Consider the following 19,917-nt stretch of genomic DNA (forward strand, 5'->3'; position numbering starts at 1 on the left):
AGCAATGGGATGCAATGAGAGGAGAACTGGTTGTGTGAAAAGGAGACCAGACCGAAAGAGCGGGAATAATATTTTGAAGCTGTAATAGGAGAACATTTTCTGTGACTGAAGAAGGCACAAATCTACATTTTAACAAATTGTAGGGTGTCCGAGAGAACACTATTAATTCCATCTGGTGCCAGGTGAAGCCCCTACCTGTCCAGGATGAGGAGTAGAGTCTCAGGGATCCAGGAATAACACGAGTTACTTAGAAAGGGAACCCGGGAGGCTGGCATCAGAGTTCTCTCGAGGCCGGATGACAAAAGATAGTTGGTCAATATCCACAGGTTTTGAGGGTAAGCATCTGTGAAACCAAGATATTTCCCCTGCCCATCCCCAGCTTGTGTAACGGCACCGGAAGACATTACCCCCCCACAGGAGGACTCGTGTCCCGTGTGCCTGCTGTCTCAAAGAAACAATTCCATTGCTATTGCCAGGGCTAGAAGGTCTGTTCTAACCAACCAAAGGACACTCAAGGCATCCACTGGAAATGTGGATTGGGGAAGGAGAGGGCAGGCAGGTGGCGAGCACAGACTCCATTTAAACATCACATTAGGTCTGAATAACGGTAGTGTGCTTCACATTGGAACATAAATGTTGTCTGGACTCCTAATCTAATCAGGTCTCCACATGGCTGATGGAGATTGTCAGAGGCCACCAAGTGTAAGATACATCTTGATCTCAGAGATGCTGAGAAAGAAAATGCATTTCAGAATGGAAATGGACTACGCGTCTCTTTGTAGGACTTGTCACGAAGCAGTTCGCTTCTGTTCCAGACTGCAACCTTTCTGAGCTTGAGTATGGGGCTGATTTAGTTTTGTTTATTGCTGTGCCACCAGCAATAACAGAGCCTGGCACTTAGTAGGTGATCAATAAGTGTTTGCTGAAAAATACGAATAATCTTTAGAAGATAAAAATAGCATCTTAACTCAAATGGTCAGATAAAATTCGCAGAGCACACCACCCAAAAATAGGTGAATGGGGGAAGTGGGGAAAGTGTGCTTACACTAATTTCTTCGTATTATTTTGTTTCTGAAGATCATACACTCAGAAACACAGGTTGAGGTCGTCTATTTAAAGGTGTAAAACAATGACAGCTAAAACAACCACGCTAGATTATATTCTTGCAAACTGTAAGAGAAGACAGAAGATAGGAAAAAGTAAACAACGTAGCAATAAATAAAACAATGCAAGGAGACTGCTAGGAAGCATGTAAAACCGGAGATCTAGATACATCCCATCTCCTAAAGTAAGACCAAATGTATCCATTATATTATAAATGTAACCTTTAAGAAAAAGAGTCTCAAGGTGGCACGTAGAACAAACCAGTTGTGTATTAGCTCTCAGAAAGCTGGACATAGATTAATAAGAATGTTTGTAAGTAAAATGAAAAAGAAAATAAAAACAGAAATAAAGTAGGGCTCTCACACTACTCCAGAAAAATTGCGTCAAAGCAGGAATATTAAACTGCACGAAGAGGGTTTCTTTTCATTGATGAAATGATCAGTCCACAATCAAGTTATACATTTTCACAAAACCGTATATAATATATAATGCGATATCAATATTTATTTGAAAAAGGATCAGAAATACAAGGAGAACTTTTCACACATGCAGTTGTGGGAGAAACTCTGCCAGTTGCCTCTCAGGTCTTGATAGATTATGTGGACAAAAGGAAAGTGGGCTTAAGGGTGTTCACTGCACCACACCATTCAGAGTGCAGGTGATGACACGTGAAATTCTTTCCCCCAAATCAAGTTAAATTCAATGGAAACATCCACCAGCCAAGATGGGTGGCAAGTCTGAGATGAGAGTTTTGAAAAACTGAAGCCTCACCCCCTTGAATCTGGGTCACAGGGGAGAGAGCCCTGGTCCTCTGTCCATTGGCTTCTGCAGCTGTGCCCTGCCCAGGTCACGTCTGTCTACCTGAAGTCTGCCAGCTCCAGCTATGGGTCTGAGGCCTTGCGTACACTGTGCCACAGGCTGTCCACAGCCCTTCTTTGTTCCTCTGCTTCTGGGTGCCGGTGAGGACCTGTGTGTTAACTTGGGGTGTGGGCAGTGGCAGTGCCCCTTCTCCCTCTAAAGCAAAGCTTTCTTTCCTCTCCCTTCTCTTCTCAGGGGGGATGATAGCCCAGTGGGAATTTTGTGGTCTAGGTAGGCAGGCTCAGAACCCAGACCCACCAAAAGGAGCTTGATATATTTACAAAGGCAATATCTGGGTTTCCCTTCCCCGCAATGGGCAGTGCCCCTACTAACTTGAGAGAAGTCCCTTCTTGCTGCCACCTCCTACCCTGCATTGATTTAAGTGAATAATGTAAGATGGATCTAAAAGTCTACATTGTAACTGTACCCTGAAGATGTAGAATGACCCTTGTTTTATGTGTCCTTGGATCAGCGATAAATCCTAAATGACAGAAATAGCACAGACGGTGCTCTCCCACTGCAGAGAATGAAAATACAAATTAAAGGACAAATTAGAAACAGACAGAAGACCAACTTCTTGCAAACTTTAAAACAATCATCTGATGGATAAAAGAGAGAAATCAAAGCAGCAATAACAAAATATTTAGAAAAGAATGGAAGAGAAAAAGTTATGTTAGAGCTTATTGGATGTAGCTGGAACTATATACTGAGAAAATAAGTTTATAATTTAAAAATTGTCAGAGGGAATTAAGAAATTTCAAGAGAAAAAAACCCAAGGAAAGCAGAAGAAAGGACTACAGATGACAGCAGAAGTAACTCATTAGAAAACAGAAACAATAGAATTGATAAACGGAGGTCAAGAGATCACTCTATAGAAAAAGAAAAGAGAATAAACTACTAGCTAGTTAATTACGAAAAATGTAAGAAAAACATGGATATATTGCATGAAAATAGCCTCAGAGAAACCAGTATTTGAAGAGAATAATTCTTACAACTCTATGCTGAAAGAGTTTGAAAATGTGGCCAAAGAGATTAATTTTCTAGAAAAGTATATATCATTAAAATTAATCGAAGAAGTGCTAGAATATTTAAATGTGCCAACATCCATACAAAATACTTGAGAAAGTTGGAAGAGTTGCAGCAACTTAGTGTGGCTTTGTGTGTGTGTGGTGTACGTGTGTGTGATTGTGTGTGGAGTGTATATATGTGTATGTGTGCTATATATATGTGTGTGTGAGTGCAGGTGTATGTGTGTAGTGTGTGTATGTGTGTGAGTGTGTGTGGGGGGTGGGCATGAGTGTGGGTGCTTTAGCCTCCTGTAATCTCCCTCAGGCTTCCTAACTCCTTCAAGTACAAATGATGGTGATGTTGATGATGATGGTAATTATGGTGATGATGATAGTGGTGATGATGATGGTGATGATGATGATGGTGATGGTGGTGTTGATGATGGTGATGGTGGTGATGATGGTGATGGTGATGATGATGGTGATGGTGATGGTGATGGTGATGGTGATGATGGTGATGATGGTGGTGATGATGGTGATGGTGATGGTGATGGTGATGATGATGGTGATGATGGTGATGGTGATGGTGATGATGATGGTGATGATTATGATGATGATGGTGGTGTTGATGGTGGTGATGGTGGTGATGATGGTGATGATGGTGATGATGGTGATGGGGATGATGGTGATGATGGTGGTGGTGATGATGGTGATGATGATGGTGATGATGGTGATGATGGTGATGATGTGGTGATGATGGTGATGGTGAGGATGATGGTGATAATGATGATGGTGATGGTGGAGATGATGGTGATGGTGATGATGGTGATGATGATGGTGGTGGTGGTGGTGGAGATTAAGTCCTAGGTCTTTTGGGGATGGCCATGCTTTGCTGGTGGCTGAGTTGGCTAACTGCCACCGTTGCCCTCCTTGCCATGCAGGATGGAGCTGGGTTGCAGTGTTGCAGGAGTGTGGCAGGAGGCTGCCCTGTGGGATGCCAGGGCTTCCTGCTGTCTGACTTTGGGCAGGGTTGACAGTTGGAGGGAGAGTAGAAGGGGCAGAAGGTGAGGGAGGCCACCTGGCTCCCTACCTCACGGGCGGCTGTCATCTGGATGCACCCTCCTACTGATGGTCTCAGTCTTGGCTTTTCCCTTCCAGGAAAGACCGTGGCCCAGCAGCAGGGTGTGGTCAGCAGCCTTCGGGGTCTGTCCCTGGTGGAGACCCATCTTGTCTGGTCAAGTTCTTGGTGACTGAGAGGCTGGCATGGAGGCTTGTCTCATGGCCACCCCTTGCTCTTGAGCTCCCCACAGGGCTGGCTGAGGCTGCAGTGGGCCTGTAACAGCTGGATTTCACCTCTGAAAGGAGGCCATCTGCCTCCTTAACAAACACCTGGCACCTCAACTTCATCTCAGCTTCTGCTCCTGCAGATCCCAGCCTGGAAGCCAGCTCCCTCTCTCCAGGTCCCATGAGCTATCCCCACGCCCCTTTCAGGACTTGGGTGGCATCTCCTGGTGGTCGTTAGAATAATGTGGAACACTCTGCTACCTCTACTGCTTCCTTTAAAAGTTCTGCTTGTATTTTTGTAAATCGTTCCATAAAAAATGCTCCTCAGGTTACTCAATCGGAGATGTCCTCTGTTACCTGCCAGGATCCTGTCTGGCATACAATCTAAATAGAGCATACACCAAAAAAAAAAAAAAAAAAAAGGAAAAGTGCACTTGCTGAGCAAAAGCTGCTTTAGGGCCATATCCCTAGGCAACCTCCTTCCCTGCCCTGACTGCTGCCCTCAGACCATCCTCTGTAGAAATTCTGGAGCTGTCCCTGTTGACAGAGGACTTGTGGTTAAAGATGCAGGACTGCGCTGCCCCTTCTGAAATCCCACTAAGTGAGGACTGGTGAGGACAGAAGAAAGGAAGAGGGACATTGGCGCATGAGAGACGTTAAGAACGTTGCGAACCTGGAAAGTGGACGGATAAGTGGTGAATGGTCAGCAGATGGGAGAGTATCAGTTTGAGTTTCTGCTGGGCAGGAAGCAAGTCCATTCAGGCGGTTGAACCTCGGGGTCCCGGGTGCGGAAGGCTGGTGGCCCAGGATGTGTTGGGAGGGGGACTGGGTGATGGTGGGACAGAAGCAGCAGGAAGATCCCTGCCCAGCCCCCTCACCGACAGTCACAGCGAAGGCGTGCTGAGGAGGTGACACCAGGGCTGGGGCCATTATGTCAAGCTGGCACGGTGAGTGGTGAGAGGCCCCGGCCCCTAATGCTTGTGGCCAGGCTTTGGCTCCACATGTGTGGCTGCAATGCCCGGGGTGTCCTGACAGCCACCCAGGACAGCCTTAAACTCAGCAGGAGGGTCAGCACCTCTCACTGCGTACAGGCCCCAATGTCCCACATCAGGCAGGTCTCAGGGGGTGGTTGGCCCTTGGCTCTGCTCTGAGGCCCCCAGGCAGGAGTCAAGCATGGGCTGGCGCTTTCTTCTTGTCTCTGTTTTTATTCCCCACCACCCTTCCTTCCTTCCCCCTTTTTAAAAAGAAGCAGGTGGGGAGGGGCCCTAGGGGAGAAAGGGAGAAGGTCACTCCAAGTGTCTTGGAAAAGACATGGTGTGGACTCCCGTGCCCAGAGCACCCACAGCCCTCTGCTGCCCCGCGCAGCAGCAACAGCAGAGAGAAAGGGCCTCTGGACAAGGACCAGTCCTGGTTCATTTGGAGAAAGGGTGGCCATTTAAACCGTTCCCAGCACTGTCTAGCAGCTCTGACGGGGCTGCAGTTTATGTCCTTAGATAGTTTCTTCCCGTACTATAGTCCTGAATGGCTAACTCAGCTCCGGGTGCTCACAGAGCAGGAAGGACTCTTGGAACATCGGCCGCCTCTGAATCATACACTGACTTCCTAAAAATGGTCTTTGGGGTGGCGGGGGGAGGCCGGCAGCAGAATGGTGGGTGGGAGGAGAGCCCAAATGGATGTGTGCTTCACAAACAGTGTCTCTGTGATGCTCTGGGTAACTGCTGATTTGTGAGCAGCTGCAAAGTAAGAGACCCCGCCATGCGGAGACAGGACCCTTAATCTGCGCCCCCCTGACCACAGAGCTGCCACATGTGCACCAGTGGCTCTGGGTCAGGAAGAAGGCGGTCAGCAGCAGGGAGACCCCAGGGAGGGCGTTCTGTCTGGGGGCAGGGAGGCGGCTTCCTGATGGGGCAGGGGTGGCCCTCAGGCACAGGGACGCCTGGGAGGGGAGCTGGGTCACCAGCTTGTCCTGGTGTGTCCAGAATTTTGTTTTTTTTTAAACTGAAAGTCTTGCATTTGGGGGACCCCCAGTCCCAGGTCATGGGGACGAGTCGGTCACCCTGGAGCTGGTGGGGTGGTGACAGTGGAGTGGCTGCCCCAGGTGTGTGTGGGGTGTGCGCTGGGCTGGGCTTCTAGAAGGGGAAGGACAGGTCAGGGTGGGTCCCTGAGGGCTCCCGCTCGAACTTGACGCGTTAGACTCCAAGTGAGTAAGGTTCAGAGCCGCCCTGTTCAGCTTGGTGTAGAGTTGGCACTTTGAGCGCAAAGGACGTGCATTTAAAGTTACACTTTAAGGTCCTGTTTCTGGCATTTCGTAGCTCGTCCAGCTTTGTACAGCTTGCCTGGGGGCTGGGCTCTGTGCTGGGGGCAGGGGCCTGGCACATGCCCGGCTCTGCCCTCCTCCTCTGTGAGAAGGGGGGGCAGGTTCACCTCTCTGGACCTCAGTTTCCTCCTGTGTAAGGTGGGGCTGGATTCTGCACACAAAGGTGCCATCCAGAGCAGCCCTTTCTGACTGTCGCCTGGGTCCCCTCTCTGGCCCCGGCTGGGGTCATTGGGCCCACACATGCCAGGCTCCGGTCTGTGGCCGGGCCCGGCACAGGGCAGCTTGGTGGCCTGTCTGGCCTCCGTCCCACCTGCCTCCCTCCCTTTGTCCAAGCTGCTTCCTCAACACCTCGTCCAAGAACCGGCGGAACTGACCGCCTTCTTGCCTCTTGTCCTGGCTGGCCTCGGTTCCCTGTTTGTCCCCTCACGGAGTGAGATCCTTCCCAGGGCCCTTCCTCTCCCCTGCCGTGACCTGTCATCTCGGGAGAAACTGTTCCATCTCCAGGTGAGGCAAGCACATTTTTCTCAAGAACTATTAACCTACAGAGAAAAAAAAAATGTTGAGGATGGTGGAAATAAGGTGAAGTTAATTTAGGGTTTAGCTGTACTTTTAGAGATGATCTCAAGTGTTTTTCTCATCTGTTTTTCAAATTAAGAACTGGAGGCATTAAAATAATCTCCGGTGTTATCCAGAGGGGTGGTGAGGGCCAGGCCTGTTGTATAAGCCACTCCGCGTGGCGGCTTTCCAGAGATACCACAGCGCCCTGCGAGAAGGGGCTTTGAGGTTTGGTTCCAGCTGCATTGGGAGGCGGGGAGGGAGACTCAGCACCCAGCATCACCCCTGGGCGCCCCGGCTGCTGGGAAACAAGCCAGGGTGGGAACGAGCGCCTCCCTGGGTCAGCACCGCCAGCAGGGGGACCGCGCAGAGCACACACGCCTGCTGGCGCTTAAATCCATACGCTAAGTGCTTCGGGCTTTATATGCTGTGGGACTCTCAGTCCGGCAAAAAACCCTTTACTAATTCACTGTTAAAGCCATTTGCCTTTCGACTGCTTGCATATATGATTCCTGAAATATGTCTTTGCTAATTGTGGAAGATAGTGAGAGTCAGCAGAGCTCTCTCCCCTCCAGGCCGGTTGCCCCGTCATAAAGCTGCCACGGTGGTTTTGTGGTGGCTCACGAGGGCGGAGGGCGGAGGGCTCACCCACCTCTGCTGCTCGGGGCCCACCTGCTCGGGGGCGAGGCGACTCCAGCCCCCCTGCGAGCCTGGAGGGTCAGAAGCCTCAAAGTGTCCACAGGAGGTGGTAGGGCGGGGTCCCCGAACGTGCGAGCATTTCTCCTGACAGTGGAGGGGCCCCTTGGAAGAGGGGAAAGGGGGGACAAGAGCGGGTGGGCTGCACCTTTGCCACTTCGACCGGTAGCAGCGCCCTGGTCCCTGAAATCCTCCTGGGGCTGGAGAGATGGCGCCCTCAGGCTACGAGGTGTCAGGCCAGCCATCCCCCACGAGCCAGGGGGCCCCCGAGGCAGCAGACGCCACCTAGAGAGCCCTTCACGCTCCTGGTGGCTGAAGGCGCGCCCCTGGCATTACCACACTGGGATAAATGGTATCGGGCCTGGGTACACAATTTGTGGGACCCAGGGCAAAATCAAAGTGTGGGCCCTTTGTTCAAAACGTCTTCAGGCTCTCATGACAGGGAAACAGGGCATTACACCAGGCGCAGGCCTTCTGAGCAAGGGGCCCGGCGTGGCTGCCCAGGTAGCACACCTGGTGTCACTGTCCTCTTCCACCTCCTCCCACCTGCCCAGATTTTAGGTTAAGAAACAGGCGTGGAGAGGTCCTGGTCCCACTGCCGTTGGTATCAGAGCTGGGCCTGGAACCCAGGCATCTGACTGTGGAGTAGACCCCGGGCTCTCCCCACACCCCCAGCCCTGAGGTCGGTGGGGTATTCTCAGGAAACATAGGGGGCCTGAGCATCTGTCACCCCCAGGAGACACCAGCATGCTTCCCCCACTGTCCCTTCTCCTTCCATCGCACGACCGCGCTGGGAGATGTCGCCTGCCGGGCTCAGAGGACAGTGCACTAATGCAGCGTTCGGCTGTTACTGACTGGGTGCCCTCCCGGTGCCAGACCCTGCGGGGAGCTGGGGACGCGGCTGTGAGGCGGGTGGACGTGCTCCCTGTGCCGAGGAGCTTCGGTCTCGGAGGGAGGCAGACATCGCTCAAGGGCTTACAGAGTTATTTACTCACGGTTGTGAAGGAGCTGGGAAGGGTCCAAGGGACAGCGCGCGCGTGGTGGTGCTCCCCGGAGCCTGGCCGCAGGGAGACAGGGCATCCTGGGGAAGGGGAGGACAAGCACAGGGGGCTTGAGGGAAGGCTGTCAAGGAACAAGGCGCCTGGTGCGGTCCAGGAGGTGACGGAAGGCCAGAGTGGCAGGGGGTGGGTGAGGGAGGGGCTCAGGGTGGTGACATGAAACAGGCGTGGCTGGCAGGGGCCAGGGTGTGAAGGCCCTGGTGAGAATGTTTCATTTTTTTCTTGGAAATGAAAAATGAAGAACAATGGACAGAAGACGCCCTGATCGCATCCGTGTTTTCTGAGGCTCCTGCTGGCCGCAGTGTGCAGGCGGGATGGAGTGGGCTGAGTGGGACGCCAGGAGACCCAGGAGAAGGCTACTGCACCAGCGCAAAGCTTGGGGGACACCGAGAGGGGCACACAGAGCCCTCACACAGCGCAGGGGAGCAAACACCAGTCCAGGTCAATCCCTGCTTCTGGGGTGAACGAACGGGGGGAAAATCCAGCAGGGGACCTGTGATAGGAACCGGCAACTCCTATGGCCTCGAAGACCAGGCTCTCTGAGAACACCGTGTCTCCTTTAGCTGCTGTTGCCTTGGGTTCTACCTGGAGGGCACGCATTCCATTTTGATTTTATCATCAGCTGCTGCTTTGCTTCCTGAGCGCCAGGACCCTTCGCGTTGCCACCAGCAGTGTACGGAGACCCCTCTCTCCATATCGCTCCCATGAATATGTATTCCGGATGTTTTCATTTTTAAGTTTTTTGTGGGCGGATGGGTGTTGCTCTAATCGGCTTTCCCTGACTTCTAGTGATCGTGAGCAGCTTCTCAGGTGTGTGATGGACATTTATTCCGATTCCTTTCTTTTGCCTGTTTATAGCCCTTGTCCGTTTTTCTGTTGGGTATTTGGGTCTCTCTTGTGAGTTCACCCTCACTGTATATTTTGGGCACTTACACCTTACAGGTCATCTCTGTTAAAAATATATTTTGTACATTTCTTCTTTTCTATTTTTTGTGGGATCTTTTGCCATATACATTTTTTAAAAGTAAACAAAGTACACATAAATACAGAAAAGTATACACATTATAAGTGTTCAGCTTGGTGAATTTCGACAACGTGAACAGGCCTGTGTAATCATCACCGAAGCAGGATTAGAATGGTACAGAACACCTCACCCCCCTTCGCCACATCCGGAGGTTAACGCCCAGAAGGGAGCTCCGCCCTCGTTCCCAGCCTCACAGATGAGTTTCTGCCTGCTTCGGGGCTTTCTATAAATGGATCCGTCCTGCCTGTACTCTCTTCTGATGACGAAATTTAGAAAATGCAGTAAACTATAGAGAAGAAAACATGGGTTAATGTGGTTTAATATATTTTTAATATAATTTTTTGGCCATTTCCATGTTTTTCTTCTGTGAAGTTCCTGTGAGGTCTTTGCGTCTTTTTTTTCTATTGGAAGCTTGCCTTTTAAAAACTGTGTTAAAACGCCCTTTTCTAGAGTAAGCTACTAACCCTTTGTCATCACATATTTTTTCTTGATTTGTCATTTGCTTAATCTTTTTTTTTTTTAAATAGAATACTCTTTTAATTAATCGTTACATTCAAAGCAATTTCAATCAAATCTCAGCAGGTGTTTTGTGTTTATTTCAAAAATTCACAACCTGATCTCAAACTTCTTATAACAGAATAAAGAACCACAAATACCCAAGTCATTGTGAAGCATAAGTACTGGGAAGGAGAACTTGCCTTACAGAATATCAAAGCTTCCTGCAAAACTCAAGTAATTCAGACACGGGTACTGGCAGAGGAGTAGATCAATAACGTACTGTACGACTGGAACTGAAAGTGAGAATTCATATACATGTGACAGAAAAGTAACAATGTGGCACATTGTTACTTTTCTGTCACATTTGTTTAATCTTATCACTTGAGGTACAGACCCTCTTACATTTTAGGGAATATTTTCCTCTGCTATTTGTTTTCATACTTGATAAGATCTTACTTACCAGTGAAGTCAGTTAAATATTCAACTATATTTTCTCGAAAATTGTCATGGTTTCTTTTTATGTTTAGCTTTTCCATCTATTTGGAATTTATTTGGGGATATGGCTTGGAGTGAGGCTCTAACTTAAAGTTTTTCCCATTAAGTCAGTTTTTCAAACACCATTGGTTGAGTGTTTCATCCCCTCTCTAGCCATCTGTAATGCTTCTTTTTTTTTTTTTTTTGCGGTACGCAGGCCTCTCACTGCTGTGGCCTCTCCCGTTGCGGAGCACAGGCTCCGGACGCGCAGGCTCAGCGGCCATGGCTCACGGGCCCAGCCGCTCCGCGGCATGTGGGATCTTCCCGGACCGGGGCACGAACACTTGTCCCCTGCATCGGCAGGCGGACTGTCAACCACTGCACCACCAGGGAAGCCCTGTAATGCTTCTTTGATCGTATATTAAATTTTACTAATAGGGTCTTTTTCAGGTGTATCTTATACCCACCATTGGTCTATTGATCTTTGCACCCTTAAGTTACTGTTTTTATTGTTGTAACTTTCTCATGTGTTTTAATATCCCAAATGGCAAGTAACCCTCACTGCTCCTTTTTCCCCAAAGTCTTAGGTATTCTTATCAGTTTATTCTTTCAGGTAATCTTTGGCATCATTCAGTTGAATTTTGGGGGTGGCATTAAACTCATGAAAATTTGGGAAAATCTAACTTATTTAAAAATCTAATTTACACTTAGAAGCACAGTGTGTCTTCCCATATTTTTTCCTTCTCCTTCACATCTTCCTTAAGTGAATCACGATTGTTGTTCACTGCTACATTTCTCCCACTGGTGACCCGTCAGTACTCTGGGGGCAGAGGCAAGATCGTCTAAGATGCTTTTATCCTCAGGAATGAACACAACACTGGGTGTGTTGCTGGGCTCATACAAACCTCCCCTGAGGACACACGTAGGCACATACTAGAAACTGGTGTCCTGAGCTGTCCCACTGTCCCACTGTCCCTCTGTCCCTCTGGGGAGGCTGGGCGTTTCCACCTGGTGAGGCAGTCCTTTGTTTCCCCGGCTTTCAGGAGGCACGTACCTGAGCTCTGTGGGCTGCCTGGAGCCCACCCAGGGGTGAGGGGAGGCTCTGGGCCCACCGCAGCCAGCAGAGCTCCGCAGTAATTTATTCTATAAATTAGGTTGCTGCGTAAGATTTCCTTTTACGAATGATGCCTCTGCTTATAAATATTGGAAATCTCATACCTTAGTGCAAAAGACTCAACGTTTAGTAATGAGATTAAGACCCCAGATCCAGGAAGGGAGATATGTACAATCTGGAAATTCTTCTGGCAGCCCCGGCTTCTACCACGTGGGTGGCCCTAGGATCCCCTTACACATAAAACCTCAGCGCCCTTGAGCTCTTTGAAAGGGAAGTGGGGGTGATGTAAGTGGAAGTGATCGTGAGGTGTCTCTTGTTCCCCTGGAACATTCCAGTGGAGCAGTCTCCTGTTGGTAAGGAACAGGGTGAGGATAGCTCTGGTGGATGGGTGGTCTGGACAACATGAGGTCACCCAGAGTCTCCCCTGCCAGCGATGGAGGTGGAAGCAGTGTCTTCACCTCTGCAGAAGCAGCAAATGAGAAGATCCTCTTTTTTAAAATATTTATTTTATTTATTTATTTTTGGCTGCGTTGGATCTTCGATGCTGCGAGCGGGCTTTCTCTAGTTGCGGCGCGCGGGGGCTGCTCTTTGTTGTGGTGCGTGGGCTTCTCACTGCAGTGGCTTCTCCTGTTGCGGAGCACGGGCTCTAGGCAAGCAGGCTTCAGCAGTTGTGGCTCGCGGGCTCTAGAGTGCAGTCTCAGTAATTGTGGCGCACGGGCTTAGTTGCTCCGCGGCATGTGGGATCTTCCCGGACCAGGGCTCGAACCCGTGTCCTCTGCATCGGCAGGCGGATTCTTAACCACTGTGTCACCAGGGAAGCCCAGATCCTCTTTTTCTGATGGCTTCAGAGAGCATGTGTGTGTTTTCTGGAGAGAGGGGCAAGTTCACAAGAGCCCGATCCTTTTTCCTTCCACCAAAGGAATTTTCATTCTTTATCTGCTATTGGGGCCGAGTTCATTTCCGGCAACACGAGATCGGCAAGCCCAGGGGTCTTTGAGGGGTCTTGCTTTTGAAAGGAAAGCAGCCCTTTCCTCTCTCTTCGCTTCAGCCTGCCCTGATAGGAGCTGGCTCTTCCCTCTTATGAATCCCCCAGAGAAATGGAAATAGCAGCCCCAAGTCTTAAAACAAAGCCCTTTGATCTAAATGTTGCAGGAAATAAAACACCTTTACAGTTATGGAGTCCAGACAGGGATGCATTTCCAGGGGTCCCTGAGCGGTGCTCCTGCCTTCGCTCGTCAGGGCAGCATCCCCAATCCTGACTGACACGGCGAGTCTTCTCGCGCAGCCTGGCTCTCCTCCCTGTGCACAGACATCTGTGAGTGATTCCATGGGCGATGTGCGCCCTCGCGGCCCACGCCCCTTTTATATCCTATCACTTATCACCAGGATGATGCCTCCCCTACCCCGGCCTCTTCCCGCTCAGATCCGTCCTCCCCCACACAACAGACACGCTGTCTGAAATCCGTGTGAAGTGTAGACACTGCCAGAATCAGCTGCGGATAGACAGCCGGAGCAGGGGCTGCTCGCCAGGGGCTGGCCTCTGGGTACCGGGAGCCGAGCTGATTCTGATTAGGGCTCATCCAGCATCGTGTTCTGTCCACATGGAAAGAGAATTCTGTACAGGGTGCCCCCCAGCTCCAGCCCCAGCCCCGGGCATCTCTACTGGTCAGGTAGCAGGTACCTGGCTGGCACGGGCTGACCTGTGTCTCCCCACCGCACCAAGTTCACATGTAGAAGCCCCAACCCCCAGTACCTTGGAATGTGCTGCATCCTGAGGCTCTTTACATAGGTTCAGTCAGAATGAGGTCACCAGGGTGGGCATCCTTATGAGAAGAGGGGATGAGGACACAGACACACACAGAGGGAGGACAGCCATGTACACCGCAAGGAGGGGGCCCTCACGAGAACCCCGGTCTTGATCTCAGCCTCCAGGCTCCAGAGGTGTGAGGAGACAGGTTTCTGTTGTTTAAGCCGCCTGGTCTGTGGTTCTTTGTTAAGACGGCCTGCACTGACTAACGCCCCGGTCAACTAGCCCTCGAGAAGTTCCTCAACTTTCTGAATGTGTACAAAGGATTCGCGGAGGTTTCCTGAACCCTCCCGTTCCTGGGGAATGTGTGTACAGCAGTGTACAAGGATTGTGGCACGAACTCCACAGCCCCTGGAGCTGTCTGGACGCCTCTAACAAACAGGCTCTGGGGGTGAACCTTGGAGGTTTGATTAGCTGGTCGGGGGGCGGCCTGGGCTTCCGGCTTTCACCAGCTCCCAGGCGAAACACGACTGATGTTTCATCCGGGGCCGGGTGGAGGGCGGACGCTCTGGAGGACGTTGCCTGCGTTCTGCGCCAGTTCCCAGGTCTCCCCGTCAGGAGCCCGCTGTCCCCACAGGGGTGACCGGGACCTGTCTGCCAGCTGGACACTGTCCTCCATGCGGCCAGACCTCCCCGGCGGCCTGTGTCTGCGAGGGGCTCTGCAAGGGGACTGAAAACGCTTGTTGGCTGGAAGACTCATTTCCCCTGCTGCGGGAACAGTGTTCTCACAGGCCACACACGCAAAGTTTAAAAAGTAACCACTTTATTGGGTGTCTCCAGTTTGTGAGAGATTCATTGAGCTCCACACTTACAGCCGGCACCCTTCTCTGTCTGTATAGTGCACTTTAGTAAAAGGTTTCCAGAGGTAATTATTATTTCTCTGTAACCAAGCGTATTTTTGGAATCAAGGCTCCACGGAGCCGGATAACTGAAATGTAACCGAATGTCTTCCAGATTGACCCCGGTGTTTAAACCTTCAGTTCAGGGGTCCCCCCGAGTCTCCCCAGGCCGGGTCTCAGCTTGGCAGGGACGGGGTGGGGAGAGGGGTCCCTCGGACTCTCCGTGTCTCTGCCGGCCTCCCTCTACGGGCGGGCATCGGGCGTGGATCCCAGCTGGGCTGTCATCCTGCCAGCAGCCCGGGTCCTGGCACTACCTGTAAATAAATCCCAGCCTGGGGGCAGGGGCGGCAGGTCTCTGCATCCCCGGCTGGGATGTGACAAGGTGCGGTGTGAGAGCCTCGGAACGCGGCTGAGTGCCAGCTGCCTGGGAAGCTCCTGCTGAGGGGAAGGCGGCGAAGACATGGTGGGTGGACCAGGTGGAGCTGAGGGCCACGGTGACGGCCAGCACGGCACAGGGACACCAGGGGTCCCCACAGAGAGCATGCGGACAACCGTCAGAGGGGGGCACCGGTGCGGTTTCCGCAGCCCCTCACCACCCTCTCCTCCCCAGTACTCCCCGGCCTGGAGAACCGTCGGGGTGGATGCGCAGAGGAGGGACAGGTGGGGAAGCAGACCAGCCCCTCTGCTCTGCCCGGCTGAGGGTCAGGCCTGAGCTGCGGGTGGCGGGAAGCTTTAAACGGGATGAGAAGTTCAGGTTTTCATTTAGACCCGAGTGGACTGGTTGGGTGGGGAGGGAGAACCGCCGGCACGGGTGCGAGGACAGTGCAGCAGCTCTGATGCCCCCTCCCTGTCGCTCATGCAGGGCCCAGTGGCCCCTGCACCTCCGCATGGATGTGGCCGGGTGCCCCCTGCCCACGGGATCCCGGAATCAGAGACCCCAGCTGACCGCGCAGCCCGTGACCTCCAGAGAGGATTCCGAGGGTCCCTGCAGACCCTCCACTCAGCACCCCTGCTCCCTGAGCCCCGTCATCTGCGCGGAAGCCCGGGGGGCCTCCTGGGCCCCCTGCGGATGGGCTCAGCACCGTGTGTGTGAGCGGACAGGCCCTGCCTAGAACAGAGGAGGGGGCACCTTCACAGCAGCCCAACCCACCGACGGGCTCTGTCCTCGACATCCATTTCTGTCCCGATTCTCCTGTGTGTCCCAGGCCCTGGCTGTCCTGCTGACGTGCTGTGGGCCCTCTGGGCACCTGGAAGCTCTGACTCCGAGCGCTGCCCACGGCTGAGGGTGGAGTTGGGGTCGCGCTTCCCCCAGGCTGGGTGGTTCGTGGCCCAGTCTGCCCGGGCGCTGGGTGACACCCGCTGCGGACCTCCTCCCACCCGCATCTCCGCTCCTCTGCACTCTCGCTGCTGTTGGGGGCTCATGTTTCCCAGGACAGGCCAGCTGGACGAGCGCTCTGCCCCCGGCGCTACTTTCTACCTAACCTGGATTAAGTCATGCTTTGTCCCTGGATCAGCTGGCACTGGGCAGCAGGTCCACGGCCTGGAGGCTGCCCTGGCCCTGGGCTCCCCACTGTCCCACAGGTACCACAGGTCCCGGGGGTCCTGGGGGGGCTGATCTGCTCACCCCGGGCCTCCGGAGCTGCAGCTGCACCCTGTTCTGTTCCAGCTTCCAAGGCCTCTTCTGGGAGCCCCTGGGGGCCTCCTCAGCCCTGCCTTCTACCCTGATCTCCCTAACAGGTGGGGAGGGGCTAAAGAACGCCCCTCCCTCCGCCGCCCACCGGGTTGGGGGAGGTAGGAAGTGCCAGAGTCACAGGCCAAGCTGCACGTTTGGGCTCTTCCTGATTCTCCTCTGCTTCTTTGCTTCCTGATTCTCCTCTGCCTCTTTGCTTCCAGATTCTCCTCTGCCTCTTTGCTTCCTGATTCTCCTCTGCCTCTTTGCTTCCTGATTCTCCTCTGCCTCTTTGCTTCCTGATTCTCCTCTGCCTCTTTGCTTCCTGATTCTCCTCTGCCTCTTTGCTTCCTGATTCTCCTCTGCTTCTTTGCTTCCTGATTCTTCTCTGCTTCTTTGCTTCCTGATTCTTCTCTGCACCTTTCATCTTTATTAAAATATTTACAAAACCAGCCCACTCTCCAGAGCAGACTTCAGAGCCAGAAGAATTGAAATATAGCCCCTGCTTCCCCACTCACTTGCTGTGTTACCTGGTACAATTCGCTTGGCCTCTCTGAGCCTCTCTCTGCCTTTTTAGGAGATCATAACACTTCCTCAGGGCGTAGCTGTGAGGACGAAATTGGATCTCACGCCCCAAGCACTGAACACAGGCCCCAGCCATACGCTGGGGTGGCATCTGCTCAGGAATCCTGCTTGGCCAGGAGCAGGGGGTTAAGTGCACGGACTGAGCTGCTATCAGGGTCTTTGAGGAATAGAACAATGTGGGGGGCATTTAGTCCTCTACGGATAATTTCTTCTGAACAGAAACAGTGTGTGAAGCCAAAGAGGGAGACCTCCCTTTCCAGAAGCGTGTTATTGAAGCCAAGCCCCGGTGAGGTCTGCCCATGTGTAGGTGCCGGCAGGCGGTGTGGCCTCCCATGGAGCGCCCTCTGCAGGGCCACCCTTGCCCCAGCTTCCCCACCGACCTTGACCTCGCTCGCCTGCCCGCCAGGGAGGAAGGAGGTGACTTTGTAAGGCTTTCTCTTTGGAAAAATAAGAGCTGTGGGGAATGACATTAATTTAAAAGCTTTTAAAGAGTCAATTCACCTGTGAAAGTGCTCCCCAGGTGAGAGCCTTCCTGTGTGGAAAACAGCCCGGTCTTTAAAAGGATTTTAATTAATGTTGCTGAGAAACGTACCAACGGCACTTAAGGCTGAAAGCTCGAGAGCTAAGGTGCCAGCCAAGAGTTTTATGACGGGGAGCGAGTTGTCTTAAAGGCAGTTGAAATAATATTCCCATGCACTCAGCCTCGGCACTCACCTCTGGTCACGGCCAAATATAAGTGCCAGAATCCTTGGCGGCCTGACCCCCAAGCCCCCAGACGACACGGCCTCTGCCAGGACCTACCCGGTTGAACTGCAGAGGTGTTTTCAGGGACACGGCGCCTCCTCGCCCTTTGGGGACACACCTTGCTGGGCTGCCCGGCGCGGCTCAGATCTGACCTGGATCTGGTCCGTCGTCCAGCTGGTGCCAAAGCTGGAACTGGACCTGGAGGAGGGGCGATGGAGGGCGAGGGATGCAGATCTGGGACGGCCCATCCGGACAGTAGGCTCGAGCTGCAGATGGTGGAGTGGTCGTGGCTGGAGACCAGGGGCCCTGGGTGTGTTGGAGCAGCGCTGGTGGCAGCAGCTCTGCCCCACGGATGGCTGTGCAGTGACGTGAGACGTGCCTGCGGCTGTTCCTCCTGGGACGCTTGGCCGAGGGGCTGGGACAGGGCAGGCCTGGGAGTCTCTCTTCTCTGAGCCAGGGGTGAGAGAGATGGTCTCCAGGCTGTGGCTGCAACATTCTAGGAGGTGTCGGGGTCTGGACTGGCCGGGAAAGGCCTCCTGCTTTCCTCACGGTGGGTCCTGGGGACCGGCCTGGGCCCAGCATGCCAAAGGCTCTCCTCTTTATTCACGTTTTACTGTTTCCTGGAGAACTCTCCCCAGGATGAAGTTACCTTCCCAATAAATTCTTACCACCACTTCTTGCTTCCTGAGGTGCAGCACAGCTCAGTGAACAAAAGCAAGGAGCCAGAGGGCACAGGTTCAAATCCTGGCCGTGCCACTTACTAGCTGGGTGACCTGGGGCAAGTTACTTCACCTCTCTGTGCCTCAGTTTCTCCATCTTTAAAATGAGGACAAGAATAGCAACCCCTTCATGGGGTTGTGGTGAGAAATGAGTCAATATAAATAAAGCCCTTAAAACAGTGCCCAGAAGGTTGTAAGCAAGCACTTCAGTCCTGCTAATGGTGCTGTTCTGGAGAAAAGGGAAACGTGACCTGCAGCCCGAGGCCCACATCCTGTGACGGAGTGAGAGAGGGGATGTATCAGTCAGGGATGGGCTAGGTCAAGTGTGGTAACAAACACACCTCAGATCTCAGCGGCTTAAGCAAGATCTCACGCTTGAGCAACAGACACTCATTTGCCATTCGCCATGCTGGCCACTTGGTGAGGGGCTCAGGCTTTCGAGGCTTCCCTGTCTGGACCCCGTGGGTTAGGGTGGCACGGGAGGGGAAGAAGTGCCACCATAGCCCACTCACTGGCTCTTCAGTGCTTCCTGTGGAGGTGACTCAGGGTGCTTCTGCCCACATCTAATTGGTCAGAGTGAGTCACGTGCCTCCTGCCTTCCAAATCTACCACGTGGCCGGCCAGCAGGAGGAGAACCAGAAGCGCCGAAGACCTAGTGCCCCAGGCCCCGCCCTTCAGCTGACCAGGGGCTGAGCCTGGGGGCTCACTTAGGCCTTGCACTGTGATGGCCCCTGTGCCAGGCCTTGCACTGTGATGGCCCCTGTGCTGGGGGCTCTGTGGGTCCCACCTGCCCCCTCCTCTCAGACCCAGCAGCCTTTCTCCTCCTTCCTGCAGGTACCCTCACCTCTCCCTGTCTTCCTGCTTGCCCGTCTCCCTTCTGATTCATTGTGTACATTGCCTTTCCGATACGCGCATCTGGTCCTGTCGCTTCTGCTATGGGCTGGATGTTTGCATCCCCCCAAGTTCCTACGCTGGAACCCTAATTCCCAATGTGATTATGGGGGCCCCATATGAGGAGGTGGGGCTTTGGGGAGGTGAGTAGGGTTATATGAGGTCATGAGTGTGGGTCTGTTGCAGGAAGGGGGACCTCTTCCAGGGCCCGAGAGTGGGCTCTTGTCTAACACTCGGAAATGAATTGTCCGAGGAGACACACGTGCTGACAAAGCAGGGGACTTTATTGGGAAGGGGCGCCCGGGAGGAGAACAGGAGGGTGAGAGGACCCAGGAGGACTGCTCTGCCGCGTGGCTCCCAGTCTGGGGTTTTATGGTGATGGGGTTAGTTTCTGGGTGGTCTCTGGCCAATCATTCTGACTCAGGGTCCTTCCTGGTGGTGTGTGCATGGCTCAGCCAACGTGGATTCTGGCGAGAAGGATTCTGGGAGGTTGGTAGGACATATAGACTGGTGTCTACTTTCTCTTTTTGACCTTTCCTGAATTCTTCCAGTTGGTGGTAGTTTGTTAGTTCCGATTTCCTTACCTCCTGTAGTAAGAGAACTCGCGCAAGTGGTTACTGTAGGGCCTGGCCAGGGTGCGTAGTTTCAGTCAGTGGTTCCCTAACAGGTCCACG

The sequence above is a fragment of the Leucopleurus acutus genome (genome assembly GCF_964270905.1).
Source record: "Leucopleurus acutus genome assembly, chromosome: 6".
NCBI lineage: Eukaryota > Metazoa > Chordata > Mammalia > Artiodactyla > Delphinidae > Leucopleurus > Leucopleurus acutus.